The following is an 11,619-nucleotide window of genomic DNA, read 5'->3' on the forward strand; positions in this document are numbered from 1 at the left end:
ACATGGGGGGGGAGAGGGGTTTCCATCCACAAGAGGGAGGCTATAAGCCCCTGGAAAACCCCTCCATTTTGTCTTCAGCTGGCTCAAGAGAGCCTCTCCACCTCAAAGGATGCCTGCACAAAACTGGAACAAAAGACAGTAACTATAGGGCTGTGAGTGACTGCTGGACCCAGACTAGGAGGCTTGTCTGACAAAGAAGTTTATTGGAACATCTGAGGGTGAGATTTATCTGCATTTACTTTCCTACTGTATTAGGCTTAGACTTGTGTTTTGTTTTGCTTGGTAATTTACTTTGTTCTGTCTGTTATTACCTGGAATCACTTAAATCCTACTTTTTATATTTAATAAAATCACTTTTTACTTAATTAACCCAGAGCAAGTATTACTACCTGGGGGAGCAAACAGCTGTGCATATCTCTGTGTTATAGAGGGTGAACAATTTATTGGATTACCCTGTATAAGCTTTATACAGAGTAAAACTGATTTATTGGGGGTTTGGACCTCATTGGGAGCTGGGTATCTGGGTGCTAGAGACAGGAGCACTTCTTAAGCTGTTTTCAGTTAAGTTTGTAGTTTGTGGGGGACGTTGTTCAGACTTGGATCTATGTTTGCAGCAGGCAAGCATGTCTGGCTCAAACAAGGCAAGGTACTGAAGTCCCGAGTTGCCAGGGAAAACTGGCTCAGAGGTAGTCCCAGCACATCAGGTGGCAGTGCCAAGGGGGTTTCTGTGATCCAACCTGACACAAGAGTACATAACCTGTTGGAGTGAAATGTAGGAGTGCTAACCCCTGAATTATCTCCACTTGTTGTTGACCTTGCAATACTTTTTTAATTTAAAAAACAAAACCAAAAAAACCTGAATGTAACCACAGTGATGTAACGACAGTGACCTCAATCAGATACTTCAACTATCCTTCCCTACAGTATAGGAAGTGTTGAATCAAAAGTGTTTTTGCACCTGACAAGTTCCCTTGATCCATATTTTCCAGTTTTCATTAAGAAAACCTTATGAAATGTACATGGACAACTTTTTCTTAAACACTGATCAGGAAAACTTCTGAGAAAAAGCTTTCAAATTAAAAAAATAGAAGCTCAAGATTGAGACTCTTCACCCAAATCGGATATCCGTGTTGATTGTGTTGCCCAGTTTGATAAGGAAAAGAGACCCTAACATTGCCAGTTTTTTAGTTGTGAAAAATTGTAATGAAAGTTTAACCACCCATGCAAAAAAATGCACTACAAATGTGAATAGATTTGAAAACAGTGTACAAATGACAATTTGTCACTTTAAATCCTAAGGGGTTTTCTGGTCCTGGTTGCAGGTAGGGTGCTCTGAGGGAAGCATGTGTTCCAAGTCCCCTCTCTGTAGTCAGTCTGCAAAGAGCCAGCCTCTAGCAAAGTGGGGTTCAGCTGTGACTTTCTGCCATAAGGAAAAGGAGTACTTGTGGCACCTTAGAGACTAACAAATTTATTAGAGCATAAGCTTTCGTGAGCTACAGCTCACTTCATCGGATGCATCCGATGAAGTGAGCTGTAGCTCACGAAAGCTTATGCTCTAATAAATTTGTTAGTCTCTAAGGTGCCACAAGTACTCCTTTTCTTTTTGCGAATACAGACTAACATGGCTGCTACTCTGAAACCTGCCATAAGGAGCAACCCGTTGTGTTTTTTTTTTCCTGTGGTTTTGTTTTTGCCTGTTAAAGTTCAGGATTATAAGAAATAAAGTCATTTACATTGCAACCTTCCAGAAGGAGCGTTTTATGGTTTTTCTTTTTTTTTTTAACTTCAGTATTTGGATGCCATAAGCATAACACCTTTTACCACGATGACTGGGATGAAAAACCTAACGTTTTACATAACCATCAAAAAAGTTATTTTGCCCCAATGGTGGGTAGAATTTTTGTAAGGCTGCATTATTCAGCTACCTAGATTCATTGCTCGTGTTACATTGGGCAATGTGGTCTCTTTAGAGTGGAATGTACACTTCAGTCAACCCATCTAGAATAAAAAAAGAACTGGATTTGTGTCTCTTCTTAGAGAGAAGATCAATTAGGCCAGTAGCTGCACAGCAAGGGGTGCTCCAGTTTTATGTTGGCTCTCAAATGACCTAATAGAAAGCCACCAAGATCCCTTTCTGAAGTCAATGAGAATAGAGCAGGGCAACCATAAATTTTGGTAGGAAAACAGAAGGTGCAGGATTCACAAGCAGCTACAAGATGTTTTTGACATCTGGCTAGGCAAAAAGACAACAGGGTCAACAGAGGGGCTCCGAGGGGCAACCATCTTCAGTGAACATAGGAACAATAGTGATTGTCTTTATCCAGACAAGGTACAGTGGTTTTGAAATGCTATAGTAGGGTCCATAAACACAGATGTCACCAGGAAAGAACTTGAAATCTCCATGTTGCCAGAGGTTATAAAAGGAATAAACAGGGACGAGATAATGCAATTCAGTTATGTTTGTCCTCAGCAGTCTTCCCAAGAAAGTGCCAGCCTGGCTTATTCCAACCTATGCATTATTAATTCTGCCTAGAGCAGGGGTGGCCAGCCTAAGAAGGAGCTAGAATTTACAAATGTACATTGCCAAAGAGCCACAGTAATACATCAGCAGCCTCCCATCAGCTCCCAGCGCCTCACCCACGGGCAGCCCTGCTGCTCAGTGCCTCCCCATTCCTCCCTCCCTGCATCTCCCAATCAGCTGTTTTGTGGCATGCAGGAGGATGTAGGGGGGAGGTGTAAGGGGATGGCAGGCTCAGGGGAGGAGTGTGGGCAGAGCCTGTCACAGAGCCAGGGGTCGACCAATGAGTACCCCGGCACATTGGAAAGTTGGTGCCTATAGCTCCTGCCCCAGAGTTCCTAACTATCCAAGAAGCCGCATATTAACTTCTGAAGAGCCACAGGTTGGCAACCCCTGGCCTAGAGGATGAGTGTGTTAATAGTTATTTATTCAGTGTCATATGCCACTCGAGATTAGGTGAGGGTAGCAGTTATGAATTTTGCCTAAGGCTCACTGACAGAGTGAACTTTTCACTTTCTTACCCATCCAACCAATTTTTCATTAGCTTGGTTCTGAATATGAAGACAGCAAAATATGCAGGTAAACGTATGCCTGCCGGGTGTCAATTTTCATTTTTTGAGACATTAAAGTGTGGTTTTATGCTTAAAAATCACTATTCAGAATTATACCTTCTTACTTAGCATTTCCATTCCCTGTCTCTTTCTATTTATATCTCCTTTCTCTGGCGACAAAAGGAAGTTTTCAGTACTTTTAACCCTGAAGAACCAATACCGCTCTGGGAGAGTGAAGTGCAGCTCTTCTGGCTCAGATATCAACAGAAGTGTAAATTAAGGGTCAGACTTTCATTCAAGAATCTGTCCCAACAATTGGAACCAGATTTTCAGAGGAGCTCAGCTCCCATTTCGACACCAAAATGAGTAGCCAGGTTTTCAGTATGGCTCACTGACTTGAGTGCTGAGCTGTTGTGAAAATTTGGCCCTACTGTAGGTGTTTAAATGGGTACTGGGCTCTTCTGGAAAATCTGGCCCTGGTTATGGGTGCTGAGCACTTGAAAAATTTGGCCCCATGTTCCCCTTGCATAGCTACCTGTGTGACTCTTATCTTCCAATTATCCCACTCAGTGACAGCTGTGCAACTCCACTGGTGGCAATAGCATTGCACAGCTTAGGCATCACTAAGAGTGAAATTTGATAGTGGGGCTGCACAAATGTAACTCAGGAAGGATTTATCTTGAAGACTTTATTACTGGTGGTGTGATTCCCAGCTGAGTTTCCAGGACCTCCATCTTTATACTCATAAACTGAACAAATCTGACATGTAAAAGATTTGCAAAAGTTGGTTAAATATTATCATAGGCAGAGCTTGGTAAGTAGCACTATTTAAGACCCTGTTGTCAGTTACTTATAACTTTGCCAAACTTTAGCTGGTCAGGCTGAAATTTTCCGTACCAAGTGTCTGCCGCAGTTTGAATTTTCCCCATTTCAGCTAAAATGGTTCATTTACATCTGAGAATGAGACTAGGAAAAATATATTGTTTTGACTATGCTAAAACAAAAAAATTCAACCATTTTGTTGAAACCGTCTAGTGTCCCCCATGCTTTGAAGCAAGGCCTTGAATTTCATAGGAGGGTGACCTGTCTATCAGGGATGTGTCTTTTGCTGTCTCTTAAAAAAAAAACTGCCCTAATTGGGCCAAGTTATAAGCTCCTCAATCTTGAACTTCTATTTTTTAATTTGGAAGCTTCTTTTCAGGAGTTATCCTGATCAGTGTTTAAGGCAAAGTTGTCCATGTACAATTGATAAGGTTTGCACATGATCTACAGAGGTTTTTAGAGTGTGGCAGCTAAATTTTCCAAAGATTCTGTCTGTATGGCAGATGGAATATCTAGCCCCAATGCGCTGAGTGGAATGCACATGTGCCACTTCAATAGAGCGACTGAACAGGGCTTTTTCTGTAATTGCTCCTCCCAGCAGCTGGGGTACCACTGTGGCATCAGACCTAAGAACAGGGAGATAGGTTTGGTGCTCTCGATGCCTCCTCCACTAGCTCCCAGGCAGTGGAGAAGGGGGAAACGTGAGCTCAATGCAAAGTAGTATGGGGTGGTGGGGAATGCAGGGACAATAGATAGGGTGTGACTAGGAAAAGAGGGGAACAGGGACAGTAAGCGGAGGGGGGGGGGACAGTGGCCAAGGGTGTGGAGGAGAAGGCTAGGAGTGCAGTGTGGCAGTGACAGGAGCCAGAAGGTGGATGGGGGGAGAGATAAGAATTGGGGACTTGGATAGGCGCAGACTGGGACAGAAATGGGCAGAAGATTCTACAACCATTTGAAAAGGCTCCCCTCCAGAACCAAGAATTGAACCCATGATTCTTCAGTCTCAACATTCCTCTGTCTCTCAAGTAGATGAGAAACCCACAGGCAAATTGTTCTCTTCCTCTAGTGGTTGGTCCATGTAGACAACAACAGCCTGCTACTACTAGGTTACTCAATTGGTTCAAGTGACAATCTGTGCTGTGGATCAAAAAGTTACAATCCTGCTGATGAGTGATGGCCCACAGGGATATCTGTACAATTCCAAATGATGGAATTTGATTTTCAGGGTTTTAAAAAAATTTAGCTTTTCCATATGTAATTTTCTATCATAAAAAAAATGATTAAAGTTTCAAGTCAAGCCCTCAAAAGTTAGGAAATGCCAAATTTGTCTGTGTAACCTTAGTTGGGCCTCATGTGCATATGCATTATGATACAATCTTTAATTAAGTAGTCACATTTTTTTCCATATGTCCATAGATTTGTCTAGTATGAATTATACTTCTAACAACTTTCTGGTTTTTTGGATGTGTCAAGTGCTCCTACCAGCCCTAATCTACAGACATTGCGAATACAAAAAAAAAAAAAAAAAAGTACTTGTGGCACCTTAGAGACTAATAAGCTTATTTGAGCATAAGCTTTCATGAGCTACAGCTCACTTCATCGGATGCATTTGGTGGAAAATACAGTGGGGAGATTTATGTACACTGGGTGTTACCATACACACTGTAACGAGAGTGATCAGGTAAGGTGAGCTAATATCAGCAGGAGATGGGGGGGAACCTTTTGTAGTGATGATCAAGGTGGGCCATTGCTAATACAGTAACTTCTCACTTAACGTTGTAGTTATGTTCCTGAAAAATGCAACTTTAAGCAAAATGATAAGTGAATCCAATTTCCCTATAAGAATTAATATAAATAGGGGGGTTGGGTTCCAGGGAAATTTTTTTTCACCAGACAAACTATATACATACACACAATATAAGTTTTAAGCAAACAGTTAAATACTGTACACAGCAATGATTGTGAAGCTTGGTTGAGGTGGTGGAGTCACAGGGCGGGATATTTCCCAGGGAATGCCTTACTGTTAAAATGATGAACTAGCATTTGGCTGAACCCTCAAGGCTTAACATGTTACTGTAGCCTCATACTCTACAAGGCAGCACGAATGGAGAGAGGGGAGACAGCATGGCAGACAGACACACACCCCGTGTGTGTGGGAGGAGAGAGATGTGCATTGCCCCTTAAAATATGCTGACCTCACTCTAAGTACGCTCTTTAAGTTCTGTATATCTGCAAGTTGAGACAGCAGCTGCAGCCAGCAAGCTCCCTCCATCCTGAGCCCTGTCCCCACCCTGCTCTATATGTAGAAGGTTTAAGTGGGGGGGCAGGAGTAGGGGGGAGGAGACACCCTGATATTAGCCCCCTTCTTCCACTTCCCACTCTGCACAGCAAGCAGGAGGCTCATGGAGCAACTCCAAGGCACATGGCAGTGGGGGGAGGGACACCTGAACTGTTGGGCAATTGGTAGCCTGCTGGGCTGCTGCCACACAGGGAACTTAAGGGAGCGGGGAGCTGATGGGGGGCTGCCCTCCACCCTGGTTCCAAGCCCCCACCAGCTGGCTCCAACAGGCTGCTCTTCCTGCAAGCAGCGAACAAAGCAGGCAGCTGCCAAACAACATTATAAGGGAGTATTGCGCAACTTTAAATGAGCATGTACCCTAATTAATCAGCAACGTAACAACATTAACCAGGTTTCAGAGTAGCAGCTGTGTTAGTCTGTATTCGCAAAAATAAAAGGAGTACTTGTGGCACCTTAGAGACTAAAAAATTTATTTGAGCATAAGCTTTCGTGAGCTACAGCTCACTTCATCGGATGCATTCGGTGGAAAATACAGTGCGGAGATTTATATACACACAGAACATGAAACAATGGGTTTTATCATGCACACAGTAAGGAGAGGTTTCAGAGTAGCAGCCGTGTTAGTCTGTATTCGCAAAAAGAAAAGGAGTACTTGTGGCACCTTAGCGTGCATCTGATGAAGTGAGCTGTAGCTCACGAAAGCTTATGCTCTAATAAATTTGTTAGTCTCTAAGGTGCCACAAATACTCCTTTTCTTTTTACTGTAAGGAGAGTGATCACTTAAGATGAGCTATTACCAGCAGGAAGGAGGGGGGGAAGGAGGAAAACCTTTTGTGGTGATAATCAAGGTGAGCCATTTCCAGCAGTTAACAAGAATGTCTGAGGAACAGTGGGGGGTGGGGGTGGGGTGGGGGGGAGAAATAACAAGGGGAAATAGTTTTACTTTATGTAATGACCCATCCACTCCCAGTCTCTATTCAAACCTAAGTTACATTGTATCCAGTTTGCAAATTAATTCCAATTCAGCAGTCTCTCGCTGGAGTCTGTTTTTGAAGTTTTTTTTGTTGAAGGATAGCCACCCTCAGGTCTGTAATAGTATGACCGGAGAGATTGAAGTGTTCTCTGACTGGTTTTTGAATGTTATAATTCTTGACGTCTGATTTGTGTCCATTTTTTCTTTTATATAGAGACTGTCCAGTTTGACCAATGTACAAATCAGCGGCACTGCGATGGGTACCCGCATGGTCCCACAGTATGCCAACATTTTTATGGCTGACTTAGAACAACGCTTCCTCAGCTCTCGTCCCGTAATGCCCCTACTCTACTTGCGCTACATTGATGACATCTTCATCATCTGGACCCATGGAAAAGAAGCCCTTGAGGAATTCCACCATGATTTCAACAATTTCCATCCCACTATCAACCACAGCCTGGACCAGTCCACACAAGAGATCCACTTCCTGGACACTGCGGTGCTAATAAGTGATGGTCACATAAACACCACTCTATATCGGAAACCTACTGACCGCTATTCCTACCTACATGCCTCTAGCTTTCATCCAGATCACACCACACGATCCATTGTCTACAGCCAAGCTCTACGATATAACTGCATTTGCTCCAACCCCTCAGACAGAGACAAACACCTACAAGATCTCTATCATGCATTCCTACAAATACAATACCCAGCTGCTGGAGTGAAGAAACAGATTGACAGAGCCAGAAGAGTACCCAGAAGTCACCTACTACAGGACAGGCCCAACAAAGAAAAGAACAGAACGCCACTAGCCATCACCTTCAGCCCCCAACTAAAACCTCTCCAACACATCATCAAGGATTTACAATCTATCCTGAAGGATGACCCATCACTCTCACAGATCTTGGGAAACAGGCCAGTCCTTGCTTACAGACGGCCCCCCAACCTGAAGCAAATACTCACCAGCAACCACACCACAGAACCACTAACCCAGGAATCTATCCTTGCAACAAAGCCCGTTGCCAACTCTTTCCACATATCTATTCAGGGGACACCATCATAGGGCCTAATCACATCAGCCACACTATCGGAGGCTCGTTCACTGCGCATCTACCAATGTGATATATGCCATCATGTGCCAGCAATGCCCCTCTGCCATGTACATTGGTCAAACTGGACAGTATCCATATAAAAGAATAAATAGACACAAATCAGACGTCAAGAATTATAACATTCAAAAACCAGTCAGAACACTTCAATCTCTCCGGTCACACTATTACAGACCTGAGTGGCTATCCTTCAACAAAAAAACTTCAAAACCAGACTCCAAGGAGAGACTGCTGAATTGGAATTAATTTGCAAACTGGATACCCCATGTTATTTCTTCCCCCACTGTTCCTCAGACATTCTTAACTGCTGGAAATGGCTCACCTTGATTATCACCACAAAAGGTTTTCCTCCTTCCCCTCCACTCCTTCCTGCTGGTAACAGCTCATCTTAAGTGATCACTCTCCTTACAGTGTGTATGATAAAACCCATTGTTTCATGTTCTCTGTGTGTATGTATATAAATCTCCCCACTGTATTTTCCACCGAATGCATCCGATGAAGTGAGCTGTAGCTCACGAAAGCTTATGCTCAAATAAATTTGTTAGTCTCTAAGGTGCCACAAGTACTCCTTTTCTTTTTTGCGAATAAAGACTAACACGGCTGCTACTCTGAAACCTGTTATTACTTAAACCCATGTAATTCTGAGGAGAATTTTGCATAGATATTTGAGCAGAAGAAAAGCTTCTAATTAAAAAAAAAATAGAAAAGGGGATTAAAATACTTTGTATTAAAAATAGGATTGTGTAATGCCCCCATTTACAGATAGACGGATTAAAAGCTGAGCAAGGAGTCCGATTCTATTTTTATATCACGGCTTACAATCAAAAGGAGATGAGTCAAAAAGATGTAATTAACCTGTAAAAAGTTAATTCAGATATCTAAAGTAACTTTGTTGTGTAAACATTTAGGCAAATCCAGAGGATTTAAATGGTGGGATTTAATAAAGTATCTTAAAAATAAGCAAAAACTATGAATGATTGAAGAATTGCTCAGAGCATTCATCACTGATTGATGGGTATTTAAGTGACTTTTTATTAATTAAAAGAAAATAGCCAGATGTGTCACCCAAAACAAAAGAAGCTTTATATTAATGTTAATAAAGCTGGGATTTTTGGCTGCAATTAAGAGGACCTTCCTGTCTTTCTCAGTATTGAGCCAAATAAAGATACAAGGGCTCTTATGCCATTATTTAGAGACTTGTTAATCATGCACCTATTGCAACTATCAAGTACAGTTACAACAAGGGCCCTGTTCATGTTTATTACATTAATCTGGCCTATATCTGAATGTTCCTAGTGATAAATTCTCTTTCGGCCCCTTGCAGCTTAGGAGCCCAATCCTTTTATGAAGTGCTCAACACCTGCAGCTCCTAGAAGCCAAACTCTGAAGTCTTTGCATAGGGCATGCCAGGTCATCAATTTTTTAAGTAACTTTGAGACCTGTGTTTAAAAGTGTTTAAAGCCAGGCAAGTTCAGGCCTGCAGTTTTAACTCAGTCCTTCCTCAAGCAAAACTTTTGACTAATGGGAGCATGATGAAGACTTAAGATTGTTTGGAATGGTTAGCATGTTATATTTCACTGCTTCCATTGTGTTTATTCTGCAAAGATAAAATACATTAACCAGCATAGTATCTCAGTTTCACTTAGGTCAGGGCCCTTAAGTTTAGAACAGTTTCTCTCCAATGGCATGAATTTCATCCTCAATGCAAAAAGGATATGAATATATCAAATTCAGGATCTTTGTCATCACCTTCAAGGCTGATCTGGGCTTGGGATACTTAAAATTGCCTCATAATGCTGAATCAAAACAGCATTTATCCATCCTACTCATCTGGCACAAGGGAACAGCAATCAGTAAGTTAGAAAGCTCTCACTGGCACTGCTGTTATAGCCCTGCTGATAGCCGAAGTTTTGTGCTCTGGATTCGGCTAGATTTTTTTATTTTAATAGGTAAACACCCCAGAATGGCTTCTACTGCATGCACAATCTTTCTGGTGCACTATAAAATGAAAGGAAGCTGTGCTTTGCAGCATGGGCACTGACCCCATGGGTGCTCTAGGGCTGGAGCATGCAGGGGCGGGGGAAATAGTGAGTACCCACCAGCCACAGCTGTTCTGTGGGGCCATAGCTGTTTGGCAGCTGGGGGAGGGCAGAAAGCAGGCAGGGGTCTCAGAGGAGGGGGTCGGAATGGGGTTGGGAAGAAGCAGAGCAGGGCAGGCAGAGACAGAACAAGGGCAGGGCCTCGGGAGAAGAGGCACAGTTGAGGCAGAGCCTGGGGCGGAGCAGGGGTAGAGCACCACCAGGGAAAAATAAAAATCGGCACCTAGGCTTTGCAAAGGAGAGGCTTCAGTGAATGGGGAGGCTTCACTTGAAAGGAAAGGCTGTCCATGCTGCAGACCTGAAGAAGGGGGAACAAATTACCAAAGCCTGCCTTGAAGAGCCAATGGAGGAAATACATGTCCTATCTTTCCTGATTGGCAGTCAATAAATCCTATAGTAGCTGACCTTATTTGGAATGGTTTTACCACCAGTGACACAATAGCGCTCTGCAGAGTATGAAGGAGAGGCAAGATGGGCATGTTAGATTTGTTGCATCAGTCATTAGAACCTGGGACAATAAGAGGTTGCCCTAGGCAGATATAGCATGTCCAGGACAGCTGAGACCTGTGTAATCTCTTCCCCAGGTCTTGTTTGGCTGTGGCAGTAGGAACCAGGCTGAGATCAACAAACTCATTTCACATAAATCACTGAGTAGATACTTGATAGTAACAACTTTTGGTCATTACCAACCCTGCTTGGATTTGAACTCTGAGGTGAAAAACTCTAGCCCATTCAGGACTCAGGTAAAGTATAGGTGCCATAGGCCTGGCCCCTGCTTCTGCAGTGGTATTGTCAATTCAGAATCTCAGCTTTCATTTCTAATAAAGTCAGTTTCTAGCCTTCACGGTTGTGAAGAAAAGCTTGAAAATGTGACCTGAGTGTGAACCGGTGCAACAGCAGGCTGCAGAAAACCTAATCCAATAGTTTTGGGAAGGGGAATTGCCTCATTTATCTCAATGGAGTGTTAATACCAAGACCCAGGGCTCTGAGTAGCCCAGCCTATCCAGAGGCACATTGTCCCAGCTGCTGGGGTAAGTACTGCCCCCCACCTCACCTTCTACCACTTGCCTCTCTGGGAGGAAGAAGATGCCACCTGCTGCTGCTCCCAAAGGGAGGGGGCTCCTTTTGCCATTCCTAGGGAGGAAAAGGAGGCCATATGCTGCAGCCCAGGCCCCTCTTTGGCCAGGGAACCCCTTGGCATGGCTACTCAAAGTGCAGAAAGAGCAGGCCCATGGTGTGTTAACA

The sequence above is a fragment of the Dermochelys coriacea genome, chromosome 2 (genome assembly GCF_009764565.3).
Source record: "Dermochelys coriacea isolate rDerCor1 chromosome 2, rDerCor1.pri.v4, whole genome shotgun sequence".
Lineage (NCBI taxonomy): Eukaryota > Metazoa > Chordata > Testudines > Dermochelyidae > Dermochelys > Dermochelys coriacea.